The sequence below is a fragment of the Nylanderia fulva genome, unplaced genomic scaffold (genome assembly GCF_048542155.1).
Source record: "Nylanderia fulva isolate GAGA-0341 unplaced genomic scaffold, ASM4854215v1 Scaffold152, whole genome shotgun sequence".
Taxonomy (NCBI): Eukaryota; Metazoa; Arthropoda; class Insecta; order Hymenoptera; family Formicidae; genus Nylanderia; species Nylanderia fulva.
The window spans coordinates 155,521-181,708 of NW_028189753.1; the positions used below are offsets into that span (position 1 = coordinate 155,521).

The 26,188-nt window shown below is 31.5% G+C and overlaps 1 pseudogene; it reads left to right on the plus strand.

Moving 5' to 3' along the window:
- The first annotated feature begins 8,657 nt into the window (after positions 1–8,657).
- On the plus strand, positions 8,658–11,858 carry LOC146724044 (protein transport protein Sec61 subunit alpha pseudogene; annotated as a pseudogene).
- The last annotated feature ends 14,330 nt before the right edge of the window (positions 11,859–26,188 follow it).

The following is a 26,188-nucleotide window of genomic DNA, read 5'->3' on the forward strand; positions in this document are numbered from 1 at the left end:
TGTATCCTTTCTATAAAATCTCAGAGTTCCTTGCTAGTTAAAGGGGTACTCAGTTCTCTGGTAGGTTGTTTTAGAAAGGAGGCTTTGAGGGCATTTTTGATAAAAAATCTCAGAATTGTTTCACCTTTCTGAAGAAAGGAAGATAACAAAACTTTATTTAAGGATATTCTTTTAACGATAGAAGTAATTCTTTAAAAAGAGCAACTCCTTTCATGTTTTCCTTATTACCAATTAGAATAAGATTTGTCTTAGATCTAGTGAGTGCTACATTTAGTCTCTCTCTGGAATGTATTATATCACAATTAATAACAGGATCAAATAGAATGAAGGCAGTCTCACTCTCACTGCCTTGATATCTATCTATAGTTTCTACTTTATGTTTTGTATTTATCAATTCTTTAATAAGGCTTACCTGGGAATTGAAATAACACAAAATAACAATGGAAAGATTCGCTTTAAAATCCTTCTTTTTTGAAATATCGTTTAAATAAATCTCATCTTTAAAATACCTCTCAATTGGAATATTTCTCGTGTCTATAAATTTAATACTCCCCATAGACTTCCTATTCCCACATATCATCTTATTATTATAAAACATTTTATTGCTTATACTCATTATGTTATTTACCATTCTATACTGTATCTTCAATTCACTTACATTGTCTCCTTTATATAAATATTCAAAAAGACTAATTCCTAACTCTCTATGTTTTATATAAAGTGGCTTTAGCTGTAAATGATCGCCAACTAAGACAAATTTTCTGCTAATACTTAATGGAATTAGAGATAAAATTAAGTGGATTTGAGACGCCTCATCTATAATACAGTAATCAAATGTTCTGTCTATGAAAATTATATCATTAAAAGAATAACAAGTTCCTATAACTAAATTAACGCTGTTTAAATAATCCTTTAACTCTTTAACGGTCTTAAATTTTTTATTTTCTTTTCTGGCTCTATAATACACCACCTCCTTATATTCATTACCATTTTTTATCTTATTAAGGATATTCTCTAAAGCTAGGTTTGTATAACAAATTAAAAGTACCTTTTTGTTAAGGTACGTTAATATTTTAATAAGAAGACTTATTAGGGTACTTTTCCCTGACCCTGGCATCCCGTGAATAATTCTATAATTGATACAATTTAAAGATAGAAATAGAGCTGATCTTTGATCATCATTTAATTTTAAAAATTCATTTTTAAATTTTCCTGGTATTGGGTAATTACAAAATGATCCTTTCCTATTATCTTTTTTATTCTTATCTCTTTCTGTATCTTTATGTCCATTGTAAACATTGCATTCATTCTCCTTAAAGTTAGCATCAAGTCTATCATTAAAGATAAACTCATTGCTATAACCAAATCTAAGGAGTGAGAATCTAAGAGTTTTAAAGAATAACTCATTTTTACTGCTACAAACTAATATTTCGCAGTATGAATGAAGGTTCATATCTTCGTATAATTTTATATAGATAATATTTAATTCTATATTATAGATGTAACCAGAACATAATTTAATTCTATCCAATGTGCATATATCTATAACATATAATTCCTTATCTATAACATCATCGTATTTAATACATAAAATACCTTCTTTTTGTGATTTAAATGTTCCTTTATAGTATGTAAGGTTTCTTTGTGTCAATTCTTCGGAATTGATATATTCCCATTGTTTTTTAAGAAACTTTGATTTACTACCAGTTCCATTAAAAATCCTCTCCAGGATCTTACAGTATTTTGTTTCATTACACTTGCAATCTAAAGTAAAGCCACCCAAAGAACTATCTATAGGATTCATTTTAGGATCATCAGTACTAAAGGAACACCTATCAATAGAATTAACACTGCTCCTGTTACTTTCAGATATTTCTTCAGTATTCTTGAAGGATTTACTAAAATATTTGCTATAAAAGACATTCCTCGAACTGGAAAGGTTATTCTTTACATCAAAATTCAAAGATGATATTTTATTTCTTAAAATTAAAATTCCTTGGATCTCATTATGTTTGGGTAATATCTCTAACAAATTACCGTTATTTACATAATACAAATAAGAGTACCTCCCGGTATTATGATACCTCTCATAGATCATCAAATAGTATAAAATTACTTGAATTCTATGTGTTACATCCATACATTTACCTGTCTTTATTTCCAATGGTATCTTTTTGTCATCAATTATTAAAATTAGATCTACGTTCCCTTTAATACTGAAAGTATTGGAAAAGATTCTTTTTTCAATGTCAAAGATTCTAAAATCATTTTTAGGCAATTCTAAAATCTTTTTAACAAATTTTAGACAATCGTTTAGAATTTCTCTTTCTGTTGAGTTACAGGTGTAAATTAAAACTATATTTTCATTAACTTTTTCCCTTATTAATTTTACAATGTAGCTATAATACTCTATGGATCTATCTTTAATTGTATTTTTAGCTTTTCTATTTACCATGTTATCTTTAATGGTGGTATGTATCATTTTTAAAAATTCTTGAATTACGGAGTGAATGATCACACCAATAACCAAAGATTTGTGTGAGTATTCAAATGAAATATCTGAGATCTTGTTATTCAACGTAGGGGAGTATAAACAATTATGTCCGTTACACAATGATGTAACCGGTACTATGTCATCCTTTATTATAATATATTTGTTATTATCATCTACTTCTATCAACTTTTTAGATCTATCATTTTCTGAAAGATAAGATTTCCAATTCTCTTCTGACCCAAAATATAAATTTGGCTTAACTCCACCTTTTAGAATAGACTCAGATATTGCATTATTTTCAGAATACTCATTTTCTCCTAGTTTTTCATCTTCATTATTATCACAACAATAACACTCCACAATTGTTACCTTCATTCTTAATTTAAATTCACTTTCCATCCATTTACCTCCAACGCAACACACATACTCGTTACTTATAAGTATTATAAATTCATTGGTCTTAACCATCTCATCTATCATAAACTCACATTGAAATTTATTCTCTTCTGTGAATATATCATCTTCTATTCCTAAAAGAGAACTCAGTTCATTTTCAATACTTGTCATTTCTGTAGAATCTATTAAAGTACCATCCTTGGTACCATTATTTAAATCTTCTTTTATAATATTACTATTGGTAACACTGTCTTCGTTATCCTTTTTATTGTTAATATCATTCTCACTTGCACCAATATTTGTAGTACATATAGTGGCATTATTTTTAATTCCTAATTTGTTATAACTTTTTATATTTGTTTTTAACTCAAAGTCATTATTTCCTTGTTTGTTATGTTGAGAATTGCTATCATTGTTTATGGTATTATTCTCTTTATTGCTAGTTTTAGCTATATTCAAAATATCTAGCACATTTGGGTTTGAAGATGAATTATTCCATAACTCTAAGGATTTAAATTCATTTTTAGATTCAACAAAACTACGAATATCATTCATTAATGATATTTTCTTTTTCTTGGTACCATTCTTCTCTTGTGAATTTTTCCACATCACACTTCGATTTTTCCTCATTCTTTAACTTCTTAGTTTAACTCAAGCTTTCTTTGAAGGATGATGGTAACAGAAATTTTCTTCTTTTGTGCATTGTGGTGATGTAAAACTTTTCTCTAAAAACAATAAAAGAATTATGCCAAGGATGTTTAGATATAAAATATCTTTATTTTTAACTATTTTGATGTTTGAACCTTTAAAAACTAGAGAAAATGGTAAAATGAAGTTTTATTTTTTGATGTTTTCTGTGTGTTATGATGTGATAGAAGATACGTTAGCTGATATAATGGAATTTAGTTCCGATGAATTTATCTCAGAGTTCTCCATATCAAATGTGTTCAATTTATTAGAACCTGACAAGAGGATAAATGAACATGAAATAAAAAAGTATAAAGACCTTCTTAATCTATTAGAGAGTAATATAAAAAGAGTATTTAGGGGAGTAAAGGTGGTAAAAGAGTTAAGTGGAGAGTTTTATAGACAAATGAAAATTAGAAATGAATTTAAAGATATCACCGATATATACAGTAAAATATACAATGATTTGGGAAGATTAAGAAAAGAGGGATTTAATGAGACCTTAGAGGATGTTTTTAAGTTATTGAAAAGTTTATTTATTGAATGGGACTTGGAAAAGTTTGAACGATTTGATCACGAAATAAACCTAAATGAGATTGGCAGACCAATGAATTGGAAAGGTAAGTTATCGATATATAAGGATATAAATTGGGAGATGTTATTTAAGGATATTAGTTCTGATGTAAGAGAAATTTGGAAAGACTTGAATTCAGATTTATTTAATGAACTAAGGAAGAGCTTTAGGAGGGAAACACTTAAAAGAAATGTGGCTGTGAAGGATTGGGTTTGTTTCCAATTTATGTTGAAATTCTATAAAATTTTATAAAAATTAGGAAGTGTAATCCTTAAATTATAAAAAGAGAAATGATAATAAAGAAATACATCTTAAACTCTAAAATTATCTTCACAAGTATCCTATTCACTCGCTTTAGATAGACTCCATTCCAGTTTGTCTTTTTACCTCAAATTTTCATCTTCTCCTGCGAGGTGGTCAAAGGAGTGAGAAAAGGGTACCTTGTAAATATGAAATCAAAATATAAAATAGTGTTCCTAGGTGAACAAGGTGTGGGAAAGACAACGCTAATCTCTCAGTATATCTACAGACAAGCTGAAAAGAAGTACTACCCAACAATAGGGATAGACTTTCTAGCCACCAAGGTTGAAATAGACAATAAAATAGTTAGACTCCAATTGTGGGATACAGCTGGGCAAGAGAGATTTCGATCTTTAACACTGACTTATGCCAGAGGGTCTTTTATAGCTGTAATAGTTTTTGATTTATCAAATATTGAGAGCTTCAACGAGATAGACTATTGGATTAAAGAATTGATGAATGTAAATGATCCTGAAAATATCATAAAATTTGTGATTGTGGGAAACAAAAAGGATGAAATTGATGAGGAATCTAGAGGAAGAGTGCATGATATGGGAGTGCATAAAGCGAGCGAATATAATGGAAAATACGTGGAGACATGTGCCATGTCATATGAGAGTATTGGTGAACTGGTAAATTGTATCAACGAGTTACTTTATGAAGATATACAAAAAACTGGGAATGTTATTGATTTGGAAAACAACGAGCCTATCATTCTTGAAGGATCTAAAACCATTTGGAGATTTAAATGGTGTTTTTAGATTCTTAAACACCCGAAATGACGGGTGAAGAGAGTATCTCAATTTACTTCTTATCTATCAATAAATTTATTTAGTTCTTCTTACCAGCTCCTGTTTAAAGTATCGCTGATGTAGTTACCACTTCTTAACCCTTTACATGTCAAAGATAGAGCAAAAAATTGAAGAGCTAAAATCTAAATTTATAGAAAGAGAGATTTTGGGTGTAATAGAAGAGTTAATAGTATTATCAAAATATTTACTTGATTGTAAATCAGAAGAGTTAATAGATTTAGAAATTGATTTGATTTTATTTGAAATTATAAATAAAATTCCAAATTCACATATCATAGAATTTTATAGGTCTCTTCCAAATCTATTCCTTATAATGGAAGACCCAAGAATTCTATTTACTAAACTTAAAAATTTCTTTCTCTCCAAAGAAGACCATTCAATATTTTGTGCTGAGTCGATCTATCATTTACTTCATGATTATGGCGTAAAATATCAAGAGTTTTATGAAGATCTATACGATATGATTGATATAAATAAAGTAATCAATCTTAGCACAGATATACTCTCTTCAATTAAAATATTTCTTTCAAATGAAAATATTTCATTAAGATGTGTACAAGCATACATCAAAAAACTTGCAAGGTTTGCTTTAGATGTATCATCTCAAGAGTGCATGAATATTTTACACACAATACTTGTAATAATGAAGGTTCATCCTATGGCCTTCAATATGGTAAAGGACAGTGGAGTGGATAAAGAAAGAGTTCAAGATATAACGATTTCATTTGACATTTTCCAACCGTATCTATTTGAATTTGATATTCTTTCTCATTCTTTAGAGCCAATTAGAAGAATGATAGATACAATTAGAAGTGAATCGTACAAGCTAAAAGACAAACAAGATAATTTAACATTTCTAGATATGAGCTTTCCAAAGGATATAACAATCTATTTATTGAAATAAAGGGAAGTCAACGGTCGAAATAAATAGAATAGTTACCTTTAGGTCTTATTCTTGGCTATTATTTTACCCTAGATATCACCCCTTGCTGTAATGGATGGAATGGAGAATTTCTATAAAAATTTTATTGGAAAGCATGTGAGGATAAAAGGAAATGATGGTACTATAATATCTGGGAGGATACTATCTGTTGATGGTTACTTAAATGTATCTTTAGAGTCTGTATTATTCTATGAATGTGGTATAAATGAGCCAACAATTTTTTCTAACGCATTCGTTAGAGGTTCAAATATCGACTACATAGCATTAAGTAATTAAAGTGTACTTTTATTTTATTATTAGTAGGCTATACCACATTGCGGAGGGTGTGAATTGGCACTTTGTCGGTCGATCCACTCTAAATATTTCAACTTTATGGCCAACAAACTGTTAATCCTACAAAGGAGAGACGCATAAACAAAAAAATTAAAGGTAAAATGTTACAAAGAACAGGTCATCAATGCACATAAAATACAGAAATGGTTTTTGCCTTGTATTTACTTTAGAAATAAGATGAATAGAAGACATATCTGCCTCTTCTTATTCCTTTCTTCGATGAGGGGTAATTTTAATTTTTTTATATAGCTTTCATGGATTTGAAATCTAAAGTACTCCCTCCCATTAGAAAATATATCCATGCAAAATAGCAGTGATTCATCAAAAGAAAGTGTAGATGAGAATTTTTGGGGACATTTGAACAAGTTAGGAAGTATAAGTAGTGATGAGAGTAATGAAATGGAAGGGAAAGGCCAGAAACTAGAAGAAGATAGGTCCATGATTGATGAAAGTGTTGATGATACCGTAAAGAAGGAGAATAAATTTGATAAGGAGGATTTTTTTGTTAATAATATAAAATTACCAGATGAAATCAAAGTAAAAGAATCGTTAAAGACAGCAGAATTTCTCTTCTCTGATGTAAGGGATGATGTGGATTTTTTAGCATTTAAGAGTCCGAAAGAAGAAACAAAATTAGGTGATATAGAAAAGAATCTTAATATAGATGTAGGTAGAGTTGAAGATAGAAATGATTTATTAAGGGAACTAACTTCTCCACAACCATCATCAATTAAACTAAGAGATTTATCCTTTTTGGAAGAGTTGGAGAGTAGCAACAATGAAAATTCATTTTTAAAGAACATTCAAAAAAATACTTCAGGCGATAAACAGTCTCCCTCTAACTTGGAAATAAAAGATTCAACAGAAAATAAGAACAATCCCATAAAATCTGATAATCAAAGTGCAGATTTCGCTCCAATAAATAGAGAATTAGATAAGATTGAATCAAATGACCAAGACTTAAGCTCAAAAAAGCTTAATTTCATGTCTAAAATTCAAAAACCTTTTAATACTTCAATTCCTATTCCAAAGGTTGATATTTTTGATCCTACTCCAGTTATTAGCACCGAATCCCTTCCTGTTAAAATTATCAAGTCAAAGTTTGTAAAAGAGGATAGAATTAAAATACAGAAAACGAACATTTTAGTTTTGAGAGAGATTGTACTGATAATAAGACCTATCTTAAAAAAAAGATATGATACGAGTTCTAAAAAGGAGCTGAGTGTTTATATTTACGAGTTGGAGTGTTTTAAATTCAAAAAGGTTTCTCTTTTTACTTCTTATAAGAAGAAGAAGTCGATTCTCCTCAAGGAAAAAGAGAATGAAAAAAAGAAGTGTTATAGGAATATCTATGATTTATTAATCACTAAAGAAGTATCATTAGATTATATCGTAAAACTATTAGAGATAGATACGGGATATAAGTTTATTTCAAAGAGGGATGGTAAATTAACAGATAAAATCAATGATATTTTCAAGCTGTTCTTTGATAATAAAGAATTGGCAATAAAAAGATGTATTGATAGTAGGATGTGGTCTTTAGCTATAACACTTTCTGCTTCTGATCCTTTTTTACATAAAAGAACGATCCTTCACTATTTAGAATCAGAGATATTTTCTTCTTTCAAAGTTGAAAATGAAATTACACCTAAAGATGAGATTAATATCTATAAAGAAAGTTCAAATGAGTGGAATGAAAATGATAGAAATAACATTTCTTTAATCCTAAGCTCATTAAATTTTAATGATGTAGCTATAAAGAATTTAAAGGATATAAAGGAATGGGAGGTTTTATTTTCATATTCACTTAAATTTTTAAAAGAGGACTTTTCATACATTGAGGAGGTGGTTCATAGAATTTGCAAGGGAGATGTAGGAAATGGATTATTTTGCATTATAGCAGTATATCTCTTAACAAACCATAGTTTAGTCTCTAGGTGTATTGTAATGTTAAGGGATAACTTTAAAGCTTTAAAGTTACTTTGCTACTTGGAAGAAATAACAGGAAATACCCTAGAATCCCTTGATATTATTAAATTGCATTATATACATGTGTTATTTTATGATCTAGGGATGAGGGATGAGGCACATATATTTTATATAACATATGGATGTAAAATGAGAAAAGAATTTCAAGAGATACTCGATAATTTATTCGGTAATAATAAGTGGTCACCATTTTCTGGTTTAAAGGATGTTGTAGATAGAAGCATATCTAAGATAGTAGGGGATTATTCTCTAACTGGAAGCGATAACAGTAAAAGAGATATAGAAGAATTGAAGTTTAACCAAGAAGTTAAGGACATTTCTCCTAGTGATGCTAGTGAAGAGTTAGAAGGGAAGGAGAAGGAGGACGTTTTAAAGGATGAACTTGATGTTTGTAAGGTTACTAGTGAAGTTAAAAATCTAGGAATATCTGAAAGTAAGGAATTAGAAAATGGGGAATCATCGCATTTTTACAAGCAACCACAACTCTCACAAAGTTTCGCTGATTTCTTCTCTTCTCAGCATTCAGAAAAATCAGAGATAAAGTCTTTAGATGATAATAACTTGGTACTTTCTAATTATTTAAGAACGGAGGGAGAAGAGGATAGTGAACCACAAAAAAAAGTTGAAGAGAAGAAAAATAAGAAATCATTTTTTGGATTTTTAAATGTCTTTAGTAAGAAAAACGTCCCTAAAGTTAAGATAGAGGGTGATACTGACTTTAAATATGATCCAGTTACTAAAAAATGGTTTAGTACTATCCAAACAACTGATACAGAATCAACTACCAGAGAATTGAAACCACTTATGAAAGAAGGACCAGCTCCTTTAAAGGGTAGTGGTAAAACTAATGCTACCTTACCTTTAGATGGGAGTATTAGCTCCAGATACAGCATGTCAACAAATAAAGGAAATCTGCCCAAAGAAAGTAACCCAAGTGATATCATAAACTTAATACCTGGAATGGTAATAAAGGAGAAAGAGAAAGATAAATAAAATTGAGTTTTAAATAGTTAGAATTAATTTTTACTACTACAATCCATAGAATCTAGCATACTTTCTAGTTCATTCATCTCCATCACCTTATTCTTATCGTAGCTATGAATCACTTGCAACAAAAAATCAGAAAAATCACACTCTAAGAATCTTTGAATGAACCTTTTGTAAAATATCAAATTCAAAAGAAGTTGATTTGACTTTAATTTTTTATTGCTTGATATAAAGATATTTAAATATTCATTTAAAAGTATGGAGTTAAATTTACCAAGTAGCTTAGAATCTAATAAAATGGTGTTTTCTTTACTATCGCATTCTTCTATATCTCTAATTTTACTAACAGCTTCTCTGTTAATAAAAAACGTGTTTAGAATGTCTTTTATAACGTTTTCAATCCATTTCTCTGGTTTATATACCTCAATATTATCAATTGAATAATCAACTTCAATCAAATCCAAAATTAATGCCCTAATTTGTAAAACTTTCAGCTCTAATGTTCTATTTACAATCTCTTCTATTTCCATTTCAAAATTGTTATAAATTTTAGATAGGTCTAATAAATCACTTAATATTATCACACTCTTCACATCTACTTCTTTTTGATTAAAAATTGTTGCTTTTGAGGTGTTAACATAAAATTTTATTAGTTCTTGGTTATCATCAAATCTTTGTATTACTTGTAATATTTTATCTAAATAAATACTCATTTTGGATATTTTGGAATATAAAAAGATGGAGTTTAAAAAACAAATGCAATGTTCGTATTTGATGTACTTTTGTATCCAATCTTAACACCTTCTTTCCCAAGTCTCTTAATCTGAGCGTTCTAAGGAATATTAAAATTTTTAAATTTAAAAATACAAAACAAAAGCAACCCAAGGGATGACATGTAAGTGAAAAAGAACAAAATTTTAATTTTTAGATCAATTATTGAACTTAGTTAGACCATTCATACCGATATTACCTGAAGTACAGTCACCGGGTAGACAGGTGCACTTTCAAGAAAAGTTTGTGTGGACATCAGTGGCATTGCTAATCTTTTTAGTGTCCTCTCAGGTACCTCTATTTGGGATTATGTCTAGTGATACAGCTGATCCCTTATATTGGATGAGAATGATGATGGCATCTAATAGAGGTACTCTAATGGATTTGGGAATATCACCAGTTATTACATCTGGAATGATACTTCAGATGCTCACATCAATGGATATTCTGTCCGTTAATCATTCTGTTAAGGAGGATAGAATTCTGTATCAGGCCGCTCAGAAACTCTTGGCGCTGATTATGACAATAGGCCAAGCAATTGTCCAGGTTATGACGGGATTTTACGGTAATTCTTCAAGTTTGGGTAGTAGTGTTTGTTTTTTATTGGTTGTTCAGTTGATATTTTCAGGTATCATTATTATCTTGTTGGACGAACTTCTCTCCAAGGGATACGGTCTTGGATCTGGTGTTAACCTTTTTATTGCTACCAATGTATGCGAGAGTATCCTGTGGAAGGCTCTTTCTCCTAAAGTTTTTAATACTGCAAGAGGAATTGAATTTGAAGGTTCATTGGTCGCAGCTATCCATCTGCTTATTGTAAGAAAAAACAAAATATCTGCTGTTTATGAGGCTCTGTTCAGGAAAAATCTTCCCAATCTTTCTTGTCTCATTTCAACAATTGCAATCTTTTGTATTGTTATATACTTACAGGGATTGAGGGTTGAGTTACCTACACAATCAACCCAAGTTAAGGGGCAGGTTGGTAAATATCCGGTGAGACTTTTCTATTCATCCACAATGCCAATAATACTGCAGAGTTATTTGGTATCTCATACATCTACCATCTCCAGGTTTCTTTATGAGAAATTCCCTGATTTCTTTTTGGTAAAGTTTTTTGGAGTGTGGAAGATGGATGAATCAAGAAAGATTGTTCCAGTCAGTGGATTGTGCTATTTTATATATCCACCGGATTCTTTATTGAATGGAATTAAAAGACCCATTCATTTTGCTATCTATATGGTGTTTATGTTAATTACCTCAGCATTCTTTAGCAAAGCATGGATTGATGTAAATGATTCTTCTTCTCAGGAGGTAGCAAGACAACTGAAGAGTCAAAAGGTAGTACTCAAAGGAGCTAGGGAAGAGGATGTTCCAAAGATTTTGGAGAAGTACATTCCAGTAGCAGCATTCTTGGGTGGCTTTTTTATTGGGTTTATTTGCGTTATGGCAAGCATTCTTGATACGATAGGAAGTGGGACAAACATAATCCTTGCTTGTTCCATCGTATGGCAATACTTTGAGCTATTTACAAAAGAAACTATGAATAAGGGAGGTTTACTATCAATTAAATAAAAAGTATTCAATAAAATTTAATTATTCTGATAAAAAGGTATGTTCTTATAGATGAGCACCTTTTAACAGTGCTTCATCTTCTCTAATTTGATTTTTGGATCGCATCCCTTTCTATGATAATCCTGGGAATAGAAGGAAGTGCAAATAAACTGGGTGTTGGAATATTGAGAGATAATGAAATATTAGCAAATGAAAGAGTTACATATATAACCAAAGCAGGCACAGGATTTATACCTAGCGAAACAGCAAAGCATCATAAACAAAAAATACTGCAACTTATAAGAGAGTCTCTGAAAAAAGCCGGTATAAAGTTAAAAGATGTGGATGTTTATTGTTATACAAGAGGTCCTGGAATGGCAGCTCCACTTTTCATAGGTGCAGTCGTTTCTAGAACAATGGCTTTGTATTATAAGAAGGAGTTGATACCAGTAAATCATTGTATAGGTCATATAGAGATGGGAAGGTATATAACGGGAAGTAGGAATCCAGTGATATTATACGTAAGTGGTGGTAATACGCAAGTAATATCCTATACAAACAAGAGATATAGAATATTCGGAGAAACATTGGATATAGCCGTAGGAAACTGCTTAGATAGATTTGCTCGGGCTATTAATCTTCCAAATGATCCATCTCCAGGATACAACATAGAGAAATATGCTCTGAAAGGTAAAAAGTATATTAAACTTCCTTATTCGATCAAAGGTATGGACGTATCATTTAGTGGTATTTTAACATATATAAAGGAATTAAAGAATGAATCCAAATACGATTTGTGTTACTCTCTACAAGAAACACTTTTTTCTTGCTTGACTGAGGTTACCGAAAGAGCCATGGCTTTTGTAGGAAGTAATGAGGTATTGATAGTTGGTGGTGTAGGATGTAATAAGAGATTACAGGAAATGATGAGAAAAATGGTGGAGGATAGAGATGGAATTTTATATGCTACAGATGAAAGGTTTTGTATTGATAACGGATTGATGATTGCATATACAGGTAAAATTATGTATGATAATGGATACAGAGCAAAAGTGGATGAATGTGACGTAACACAAAGATTTAGAACAGATAGTGTCGAAGCTATATGGAGACATGATTAATTAGAGTGTTCTTTTTCTTACTTTAATCAGGAGTTCTGTCTCCATAAACTCTTAAAAGCAATTTTACTAAAAATACACTTATTTCTTGTTTTCTATCTTATAGCCAGGATACTACCACATCTCATAGAGTGAGATAGTTCTACACAACTTGATTGATTTGTGTTAAGGAATAGAAAATTATGCTGGTTCTTAATTAAAACAATGATACATAATGGCTTGTATCTCCCTGATAGACTTGTCACCTTTCCCAGATCCTAAACGTTTTGGTGTTAGTGTAGGAAAAATGGGTCCTCTATTTCTATAAACATTCATTTGTGGTTTTAATCTTCATTTTTGCACTAATCTAATGTTATTGTCCACTTTTCACTTAACTCTTCGTGTTGTATATTACTAGAATTAGGTTAATCATAACAGTCTCATCCTCATAACTTTGAATTTTCAATTCATGCAATTTTTATTTAAAAATACAAACCCACCGTTTACTATCACACCTCTTGACTCTCTGAAATCTTCTTAGTGCTTCTAAGCGATAGTTCAAAAGAAGTAAGTAGTGAATTGAAGAAGTGATGAGTAAAAGAGAATCTATCAATTATAATGTTGCCAAAGAATGTATGATCCACTTCTTTTACTGAGACTGTAGTTGAGTTAACATCACGTTTATGAATCCAGAGGTAAGATGTAATATTGCTAAAGAAAGAGCTATCTCCTCTTTTTAGCATTTTCACGTGGTAGATCTTACCTGGTATGTACAACTTGGGGTGGAGATTCTCCCTATCCAAATGATCCATTACTTCTTGTATAAACTTTAACTCATCCTTTCCTTGAAAGTTGCCAAGAGAGGTAGAAAGATACTTTAAATCCAAAACTGATCCATAAGACAATCTAGGAACAACATCATTTCCATATACAAACACTACTATATTGTTATATCTTACCAATATTTCACCTTTTTTGCCATCTTTACACTCACTGTCTCCCTCATTTTCAAAATATTCAACAACACTTCCACAGTCTCTCTCAGGAATACAAAACTCCATGGAAACAACAGGAGGTGGAGAAAAAGCACAAACTTTCACATCAAAATCCTGGAAATATCCTCTTTCTTGAATTATAATTCCTGTCATAATAGAAATACCACCACCTAGCGAATGTCCAGTGAACAGAATACTTTTCAGTTCGTATCTTCTCATCATCCCTTCCATCTTCTCCAGGTTTTCTGTGATGAAATTCTCTGCTATTCTTTTTATTCCTTTGTGTGCGAAACCGTAGAAAAATTCCTCATATTCACAGTCCAAATCAGAGAGTGCATCCCCTGGGCTTTGAGTGCCTCTAAAGGAAATAACAAGCGAATTTTCTGATCTATCTATGAAAATGATATGAGGTATATTTCTGGGTGTGGGAATAGTACTCACGCTATCCTTTGAATTCACTTCATTTTCTTTACATTTAAAATCAGAATTAGATGTACTAAAATCCTTGCTTCTATCCTCCCCATTCTTTCCATTCCCATAACCCTTTAAATTTATTTCTAATAAATCTTCGTTTTCTATTCCAAGGTATTTCAAGATGGTTTTTCTTGGTTCTGAGATCTTTCTATCTTTAAGAACTTCCACTTGTCTTTTTACAAAGGTTAGCAATAGAAGAATAGACGTACCATAAGAAGCTATAGAAAAATAGTAGTATTTTTTATATTTTATGTAAAACTCTTCTTTTTGTACTGTACACTCGGAAATTGGTTGTATGTCTGCTTTGGATTGGTTTTCATGGGAGTTTAGTTTATTTTCTATTTCATCAGTACCTCTAATTCCACATTCTCTCCTATCACAGAGAGATACTGCAATATCACTTTCTATAAAATCATCTCCCTCTCTTCTGTTCTTATCAGAGTAGAATTTCTCTAACATTATCAATCCCCTAAAGAAATTTACCTTACATGTAATGGATCCCTTCATTATCTCGTAGAAGATCTTTCTTAAGGTGATAAAGTAATTTATTCCTTTTTCATTGCTAAATAAACCCACAATGTAATTAAAAAGTAAATTAATTTTACCTTCTAGAGGTGAGTCACACAACCCATCTATCAATTGGTATTTAAATTGTATTTCTAGCTTTCCAATTACCTCTTTATCCCCATACGCATTATGTTTATTTACATGCTTCCCTGAATATATACTAAACGTTTTTATGTCTTCTTTATCATCTCTCACTCTTTTATTTCTAATGTAGGATACACCCACAGGTGTTCTACCAAAAATTGATCTTTTGTAAAAGATTATCTCCATTGTACCAAATAAAATGTCATGTAGTGACACTACCTTGTAAGAGAATGAATCTTTGTCTACTTTGTCTTCCATTCTCTGATATATACAACATATTTCATTATATTTACATCCAGGAATTTCAATCTTTTTTATATTTCCAATCACCTCCATTCAGCTTTGATAATGAGGATTGGATTTTGATTCGAAAGACTTCACGGGTGATAGGGGAAGGTAAAGATAAGAGATTATCAGATGTATTTTTCTAATTTAGGATAAAGAATGTGATCCATTATGAACTATTGTGCTAAGTAAAGGAAAGAATATCAGAAACTGAAGTGAATATGTAATTTTTCCTACCTTCACTCGTTTAACTTCCAAATTGGTGCATTTGTTAATATCTCAACTTCAATATCATTACGATACAAAGAGTACAGATCTCTCCTGGTTTTCTACCGTTATGAAACTTGAAGAAGTGGAAAAAGAAATATCAAAGCCAAAGGAATGGAAATACAAAGGTGAGGTATCATCCAATTCAAGACCTATAAATAGCTTAATTACACTAGAGGACATTTCCTTTGAACAAAATAAAAGAGTTGATAGATTGGATAAGAAGGAGGATGATGAGATTGAGAAACTTGTTATTCAAAGAATTAAAGATGGGAATTTCGACAATTTTGAGTTCAGAGATACCTCTGATTATGTTAGACAGGAAAACATTGAATTAGATGGTAACTCCAACTCTAGTTCTGAAGCTATGAAGGAGGATCTTGGAAAAGAGGAAATACAGAAACTTTTTAGAGACATAGATGAAGAACTGAGTAGAATTTCAGATTTTAACAACACCTTTTACGTTTCAGATGGATATAATGCATCCAAATGAATGAACCCGTCAAAAAGTGAAAATAAAACTCATTAAAACATTTACTTTACTTATTATCCCAAAATATCTCATTCATAAAACCGTGTTTTATATTTCTAGGTTTTAGTAAGAGTATATACGTACTTACCAATTAGTGTTCCATCCTCATTCTCACCCGTAGTGTAGCACTTGACAATTCCCTTCTCTTCTTTTTCTGGTTCACCTCCCTGTGTCAAAATAATTCTGGTGAGTGCAGTGACAAAGTGGTCTTGTATGTATCTCTTCAATGGTCTAGCACCATAGATTGGTGCATATGAGCTCGATAGAACGTCTAATCTCACACCTTCAGAAATACCAAAATGGATGTTCTTTTCTGCCAATCTCTTGTTAAGATCATCTAAGTTATACTCCAAAATTTGATTCAGAATCTCTTTGTTCAGAGGGTTAAAATAAACAACCCTATCTATTCTGTTGTACAGAGCTGGTCCAAATTTGCCAATTACCATTTTCTCAATGATATTTTTATCTCCATCTGATAGACCATTAGGCGAGTTAAGAATTATCTCTTGTCCTATATTTGATGTCATTATAACAACACAATTGGTAAAATCTATCTCTGCACCCTTTCCGTCTGTCACCTTTCCTTCGTCCATGAGCTGATACAAAACGTTTATTACAGAGGGATGTGCTAGATCAACCTCATCAAATAGCACCAAATTGTAAGGCTTGTTCTTAACTGGCTCTGTAAGTCTACCACCCTCATTGTACCCTACATATCCAGCTGATGCGCCTAGCAACTTAGTAATACTCATCTCATTGCTATATTCACTCATATCCAATACCAACATGTTTTTCTCTGAATCAAAAAGTTCATAGGACAAAGCCTTTGCCAGTTCTGTTTTGCCTACTCCCGTTGGACCTAGGAATAGAAATGCACCTATTGGCTTATTTGGTCTACTGAGTCCAACTCTGGACTGGAGAATGGAATTAACCGCTGTATCAACACCTTCCTCTTGTCCATATATTCTTTTCTTTATCCTATCTCCCATTTTAAGCAATCTTTCATTTTCTTTGAGGGCTAATCGCTTGACTGGAATCCCCGTCCATCTGCTTATAATTTCAGCCACGTTATGTGGTGTAATAATTTCTGAGATCTCATTCTTTAGTTCCTCGATTCTTCCCTCCAATACTGGCAATATATTATTTCTTATATCGATTACGGTGTAGTGATCCCTTTCTCTTTCTGCATTTGCCAATCTCAGTTTTGCTTCTTCCACTCTTCTTTTTAGCTCTTTACATTTAATCACTTTTGATTTTTCTTCTTTAAAGCTCTTCTCTAGAGGCTCCAGTAATTTGTATAAACCCTTGATGAACTCTCCAACTTCTTCTAACCTTTTTCTCACTACAGAATCTTCTTTCCTTCCCAAGTCTAGTTCCAGTGCTGCTTTTTCTAGTTCACTGCTCCAGATCTTGTTCTTGATGCCCAGAATTTCCTGTGGCTCACACTCTCTGGAGAGAACAGTGCTTGCACAAGCAGTATCTATCAGATCTATGGCTATGTCAGGTAGCATTCTGCCTGGTATATACTTCTTGGATGCTTTAACTGCATACACAATGGCACTATCAGATATGTTTGTACCATGATGTGTCTCTAGCCTTTCCCTGAGCCCCCTCAACATTGTTATTGAGTCTTCCACTGATGGCTCAGAAATTGTTATCTTGACAAACCTTCTAGAAAAGGCTGGATCCTTCTCCAGATATTTCCTATACTCATCAAAAGTTGTAGCACCTATACACTTTATGGATCCAGATGCTAAACCAGGCTTTAACATGTTGGCTGCATCCAGGGCACCTTGGGTTGATCCAGCAGACAGGATAGTGTGAATCTCATCGATGAATAAAATAACATTGGGTGTATTCTCAGCCTCTTTTATCACTTTTTTGAGTCTTTCTTCAAACTCCCCCCTGACACCAGTCCCAGCAACTATAGCACCCACATCAACATTGTAAATTTTACAGTCCTGTAAACCTGGTGCTTTACCCTCTACAACCAGTTGAGCTAATCCATTTACTAAGGCGGTTTTACCAACCCCAGGGGGACCTACAAGTATCACATTACTCTTTGTTTTCTTAGACAGCACTTCAACAACCTGTCTTATTTCTTCATCTCTTCCCATAACGGGATCAAACTTACCCTGTCTTGCTTGCTCGACCATATCAACTGAAAACTGTGATATGGCCTCAGATGCATCATCAGCACTTCTAGAATCAATTTTTTTGTTTTTTCTCTTCATTTCCATTCTACATTTTAATTCCTTTATTTCTACTACTCTTCCAATTAGATCACACATTCTACTCTCATCTAACAAAGCAAAAACAAAATGATCAACAGATACATATTGATCACCTTTTTCCCTACATAGCTTTTCGGCCTTGAATATCACATCCTGAGATAAATAGCTTAGAGTTGGCATGTTCACTGGATCTTGTTTTGGTAAAGACTGAATCTTCGATATTATGAGATTATCTAAATTCGTTTTCTCATCTTTGGATAAGACCACATACAAAATACTGGAAGATTCTTGCATTATAGCTTTTAATATGTGTTCTGGTTCAATTATATTGTTTCCATTACTACTTGCTATTTCCACGGTACTTTCTAGTATTTTTTGAGCTCTTGTTGTGTATTTGTCTTTCATGGAATCACAAGTTCGTCTCCTTAAATACTTTTATTGTTTCTAGAAATTTCTAGAATTTTTCAACAATATCTTCTCAGTTACGAGTCTTTCCTCTCTTTCTGTGTACTGATATAACATAAATTAGAACTTTAAGCTTTTGAGTAAGTCAGGTAAATAAAGTAAGAGCTTCACAATTAGTACTTCTTTTCACTTGATAAAACAACTCTTACACTCCTTAAGTAGTGCTAGTATACCCCTAGAGAAGAATGAAACAAAAAGGTAAGAAGAGTGATTCAAAGCTAGATGAAGTGTTATTTTATTTCAACTCAAGCGTTAATTTTATGAGGAAGTGTGTTAAACCCAACTTTAATGAGTATTCAAACCTGCTCAAAGCTCATTGGATTGGTATACTCTTCCTAGGCACCCTTGGCTATGTGGTAAAGTTAGTTCACATCCCTGTTAATAACATTATAGTGGGAAATAAAACTGATCTTTAATTTTATTTATTACTTAGAGTGTGACCTTTCTTTATACAAACACTGTGAAACTAGCTTTGTGCGAATGATGGTCTCCACAATCTGTCCATTACAAAATTAAAAGTGCTTTTAATCATTGAAATAATTTTCGATCAAATTCAGCGCTTTACTTTCATCATTCTCTTCATTTCTCTTCCTTTCCCTCAACTCCTTGATGACACAATCAGCTCTACTCAATCTATCAGTTAACTCTGCTATGTTCTCATCCATTCGATGTATCTCTTTTATATACTCCGAAACGTCTTTATCTTCTGTCATTGATTTATTTAGCATCTCTTCAATTACCATATCCTCTCTCTTGTCCTCCATTTCTTTTAGCTTCTTTATCGTATCATTTACATTCTCCGTGTAAACATTACTTAGAGATTTACACAACTCATTTCTTAGAAAGGACAATTTTATCAAATTATCATCTCTCTCCTCTTCTAATCTAGCTAATTCCTCCAACTCCTCTTTACTCATCCCATTATCTACCTCTGTATTCATTCTAAACATCCTCTTTAAGTTCTCAACGAATTTTCCTTCCTCCACACTTTTTAAATTTACACATTGCTCTATTCTCTTAATTATCTCATTATACTCATCGACACTTCTCAATCTAACTTTCATTTGGAGGGAGTTCCTTGGAAGAAAAAGAAAGAGTTGGATAACATTTGTTGTTTTGGTATCCTAAAGGATAAATAGAGAAACATATTGATATTTAAGTAACCTTTTCATTTAATTACCCTCTACTAATCCCTCTTCTCTCTACTTTCACGTCCAATTGGAGATGCTCCATTTTCAACTCCAACAAAGAAGTTAAACAAAACCTTAACAAAAAAATCTTGGAGTGGGAGAAAGAGTGATGAGATAATTCGCGTAAATCTAAATGGAAAGGGAAGAGTTATCTCCTTTAAACCACTTTCTATTCCATTGTGAATAGAAACAGCCAACTTCTTCTTGTCTAGAGTCAGAAAGTCTCTAACACCCTTAAATAGCTCAGTATTAATCTTTCCTGGATAGACTATCAGGGTGTCTATTCCCTCTCTCCTCAGAGATTGGTTCAGTGTGCTCATAAAGGACTTACAAGAACAATATAACGAGATTTTTGGAAATCCTTGTTGAGATAGAACTGAGTTGATTATAACAAATCTTTTAAACTTTAGATTCTTCAAAAGAAAGATAGGAAATGAGACGTTTAATTGTATCATCTCCATCATTTCCTCATAGCTCATCTCTTCAAAATCCCTAAATCCATGGAATGTCCCTAAATTTGATATTACAACATCAAAAGTTGTATTATCATTGAAAGTTGGTTTTTCCACTGACAGATCACACCTTTCATAAACCAAGTTTGGGTGTTCTATTACTGGTTCACTCTTATCAATAATGTGTACCTTACTATTCTTTTCTAGTAACAATCCTGCTAGTTCTAATCCTAAACCAGAATTACCACCGGTTATTAAATAACTTTTATACCTCATCAAGGGATGTAACAATGAGATGGTTACCTTTCTCTTTTTTACACCTCTTCTCACCCATCTTTTGAGTTATGTACACTATTTTTATAAAATTAATTATTTATGATATTTTTACTATCAAAAGTCTCATTTTAGATCTTTTGTTAAGACTCTTTATGTTTACCTCCACTATTGAACTGTAGAGGATCGATCTTTTATCTTTTACATCACACTTTCCGAAAACCAACCCTAAAATTTGTATTTGATGAGTAACGTCGGAAATATCACCAAGAGTGTGGTAAATGATGCTATAAGTTCGTGTATTATAGAATACAAAAACACCAATTTGATATGTGCCATATATCTGAGAGAAAAATCACCAAATGAGTCAAAGTTAGAAGTTAATGTAACTGGAATAGATCAACAAATAGGTGAGTGTTTATCTAATTTAATTAGAGATTCTCTCTATAGCGTGCTTTGTGATAACCTGGAAAAAACTCTTATTAGTATTAATTTCTACGTTATATTTTCTAGTGAACATTTATTTAGCACGTGTATTAACTCATTATCATTTTGTATGCTTGGTTCTGGTATAGAAATTAAAGATACTTTCTCTAGTTCCGTGTGTTTTTTTAATGACAACATCTTGTTGGATGAGTATAAAGCCAATTCTTTGTGTTTATTTATGATATATAGCCTTCATAGAGATGAGATATTGCAATTTTGTTCTGTAGGTAAGTCATCTAAGACTACTCTCAAAGAAAATATCTCCAGAGTATTAAGTAAGTGTAGAGAAAATGGAGAAGAAATCAAACAATTATTTATTCGGTTACATTGAATAAAAAGTTATTGCTGTACTATGAAGGTATTGATCTTTGTTTTTACATATATACATTTACATGACTTACCTTTAGATGAGTACAATTAAAAGTAACAAATTCTTCCCTAGCATGTGAAATTATAATTTGCCTTACCACCACAGAGTATTGACAAAGAGTAAAGCTACAAAGGTGTGTCTTTGCACCAAATATCGATAAAATGTATAAAACATGTGGAAAGTGATGTCATAACCCAACTTTGTAGACCAACTTGTGATTTTAATTAAAATATCAACCACTATTCTGGTGACTCCACAAAGACCTTGAATCACAATGGTCTATCCCTCCTGATCTAGACATCTCAGCACACGCTCATCACTCACCTTAATATCATCGTTAGGTCCATACCTGTGAACAACATTCCCCTTCCTATCTACCAAAAATTTTGTAAAGTTTTATTTCCTTTCCCATGGTAACATAAACTAACACTCTTCTACCAAGCTCATTTTTAATGATCAGGTGAGAATTAAAGTCTACTGATAATCTATCATTTACAGGTATCGTCTTATCATATCTATCATAAATAAGAAACTCTCCCATAAAAATAGAAATATCTCCATCTATTATTCCCTCCAAGAGTACCAGAAATTCCTTTAAAGTAATAGATCCATTACTTTCTAAAATATATAAATTTCTACAATGTACTGCACAATCAGAGGTATTTGAAAACAACTTCGTTCCTCTGATTAGCTTATTGTTTCTTGAAAGAAAGTAATTTTCAGTATTTCTACCATCCAATACCTTTCTACCCATTATGTACATCAAAGAAGCTACAATAGAGTTAGTAGTACATATAGCTGGTATAATATTACCAACTATATTTTGAGCTACAAATAACGATTCTTCATTTATTCCATACGATCTACTCCTTAATAAGGATACGTCGTAGATAAACTCCATAATTGAGATATCATCCTTGTCAAATACAATCCCACCTCTACGTAATAAACTTTTTAGCATTTTAACTACCTTTTCAATTATCACTGTATCCTCTTTTGTGTTTTCGTATCCTTCTTTCTCTATCTCACTTTTCATGTGCTCACTGTAGAACTTCACAATTTCTTCTGAAGTGCTTATATTACCTTCTTTTGATCTTTCTTTATTTATAGTGAGTCTATCATCAACCCCAAAATCACCTATTTTTATTGTATCTAACAGCATCTTTAACTCTTCTACCTTCTCTAAATAAAATTCCTTAACCCAAATAACACAATGTTCAAACTTAAAAGGATTAGCTTTCAAGGTACAAACTGGATATACCTCTTTAGCACCTTTGGGGTAGCAATCATAACATTCAAAATCTCTGGTGTAATACCAAGATTGACCTAAAAATCCTGTAGAACCGCCATCTATTAAGGGAACACCGGTTAATAAACACCTTAGATTTACATAAGATCGTGCTTCTTTATTATCTAAACAATTAAATACCAAATCAAATTTCCCAAAATATTTTATATCGTGTTTTTCATCAATCACATTCTCTTTCTCTATTCTTAAAATACAATTCTCCACCATTCTTGAATATTTCTCACCAGAGATCTTAGACTTATATTGATCCAAATCTTTCCTTTCAAATAAAAATTGCCTATTCAAGTTTGACAGGGATATCTTATCACAATCATGAAGTGTTACATTTGTATATCCGTGAGAGTACAGAATTTTTATTATTTCACATCCTATTCCACCACATCCCATCACCAAAATACTTTCATTAAATTTTTTACCTTTTGGAGTTCTCTTCTTGAACATTCGAAGGGAAGAGATGAAGATTTTGGATGGGGAAATGTACCAAAAACGACAATTATAAATCACATGTCCCAGTCCCACCACAAATAAAAAAGAATTGGGAAAAAGTATAAAAAGATTTAATTTAAAATGTAAGAACATTCTCAGAAAAGTTCTAAATTTCCTGTAGATTGGTTTTGTACACAAAAAAATATAAAATATTCTGCAACGCATCCAACCAAAAGAACAGGGTTAATTTTTTCCACAAATAAAAAATAAATATACGAAAGAAGGCCAATAAAACAAATCAAGAAAAGATAAAAATTTAAATGTATTCGGAGACAATTAAAAAACTCGTTCATTGTCAGAAAGAAGCGAATAAAATAATTGAGCACACTAGAAATGAGAAGGAAAAGCTTAGAAAGGCTGCTAAGATAGAAGCTAAGGTGATTTTAGACACGCTGAGGAGTGAGAAAGACAAAGACATAGAATCCATAAAAGAGAGCTATAAAAATAAGATAGAGGAGGTTAGAGGTATTATTGTTAATGAGAATAGAGAAAAGATAGTAAAACTAAAATCTTTTAATTTTGAGTGTGATAATTTAATTAACATTCTGATCAAAAAGATCACAGAAGGTTAGAGACTTTAGCTTAATAAAAATATATTTTTGGTTCATTTTTAAATTCATAGCGAGTGTTATACAACATGTGCTTATAGATGTAATATTACATCTCATATCCACTATATCTAATACTCACTCCTTTCCCCTTCCACTAAAATTCATTATTTCACTATAATGGCACAAATTAAGGTTTTATCACTGAATTATCAAAAATGTATTGAATTGATATAAAAGGTAAATTAACTAGAAAAATAATTCACATCGCAAACTTTCGTTAATAATAAGGAATATCATCATCTTTGTATATCCAAAGATCTCTTTACCTCATTCACACAATCCTTGACATTTATCTCATCATTTCCTTCTACACTTATAACCATTCCTTTATAATTTCTAATTTTTACCTTGCAGTTGAATTTATTTCTTAAAATAGTAAGAAATGATTCACTCGTAACTCTGGAAACTACGGGAATTTCATATTTTGAAAGATTAATCTCACTTAAAAGCTTCTTTTTTCCATTTGTATTCCTAACTACAAAGATACTTTGATCTTTACTATCTTTACACGGTATTTTGAACTTGTCATTTAGCTTTTCAATAGGATTCATATCATGAGATCGACCAAGTCCTTTTGAGTTAATGTTTCTTGCTATCTCTTTCATTATTTTTACCTTAATACTCCCTTTAGATGAAGTATCATCCATTAAGGGGATTTTATTGTTGTGATCATCTTCTGGCTGATGTTCTTCTGTATTCGATCTTTCATACAGTGAATTTTCTATGATTTTTTTTGATCCTCTAACAATTTCCATTCTTTCCAATCCTTTACCTCTAAACCTGAAAGGTAACATCTCCTCTCCACTCTTAATCTTACTGATATAAAGCTCCACCATATTTTCCAGTTGCTTTGGTATCTCACAGTTGCTTTGTTTTAATGCTACGAGTATATCTGGTGTATATCTCAAATCATTTTCTGTAATGAAAGTATATGAATACCCCTCTTTACCTGCTCTACCAGTTCTCCCTATCCTATGGACATATTCCTCTAAAAAAGTAGGACAATCAAAATTGACCACACAATCCAAGTCATTTATATCCAATCCTCTCTCTGAAAGAGATGTGGATATTAATACATTAAATACACCATCTCTAAAATCTCCTATTATACATTCTCTGTCCTCTTGATCCTTCCTGGAATGTATTGAAAGTGTTAAAATATTATTATCTGATAAGTAAAGAGATAGAAAATCTGCTATTTCTCTTGTATTTACAAATATCAATATTTTATTATGCTTTTCTATTATTTCCAGAATCTTAATTTTCTTCATTCCATCTTCTACAAATATTAAATTTTGAATTACGTTTTCATTTACTACGTTCCTGTCACCTACAAATATCTTATAGAATTCATTTTTGGTGTATTTATTATCTTTATAATGTTTTATGTCTTTATTACCACTTCTTCCTCTCACTAAATTGTCACCACTTACCTTCTTACAATAACTTTCTTCTTTGTCTGAATACATCAAGGATTTAGTAAAACAATCCACTTTATAAGAATACGTAGCAGAAAACACTCCTATCTGTGTATTATTATTACATTTCCCAATAATCTCCCTAATTTGTGGTAAAAACCCATTGTCAATCATTCTATCAACTTCATCTATAATTAAGAGAGATGCTCCCTTTAGATTCATAAACCTTCCTTTATTAAGTTTTAGCAAATCTATCAATCTTCCGGGAGTACATATAATAATATCTTTTCCCTTTTTTATACTTTGAATATTTCTTTTCAGATCACTCCCACCATAATAACTATCTATTCGTAATTTTGGATTTAACTTCCTTAATACATCATAGATTTGAATTGACAATTCTCTAGTTGGTGCTAAAATCACGCCTTTTGGTTCATTTTTACAAGTCTTGTCCCCAAAAAGACGTACAATCATTGGTATAAGATAAGCTAAGGTTTTCCCACTACCTGTCTTAGCTATTCCCAGTACATTTTTCCCAGAAAGTAATACTGGGATACTTTGTCTTTGTATAGGTGTAGGTTCTTCTATTTCCATTTCACGTAATTTATGCAATATTTCTCTATTTATCCCACATTGACAAAATTTATCAATTAATTTTATATCCTCCCTTCCATAATACTTTATGTTTAATTCTCTCCTAACTTCCTGTATTTCTACTAAATCCTTGTTTTTTATCTCTTTCACTTCATTATACAA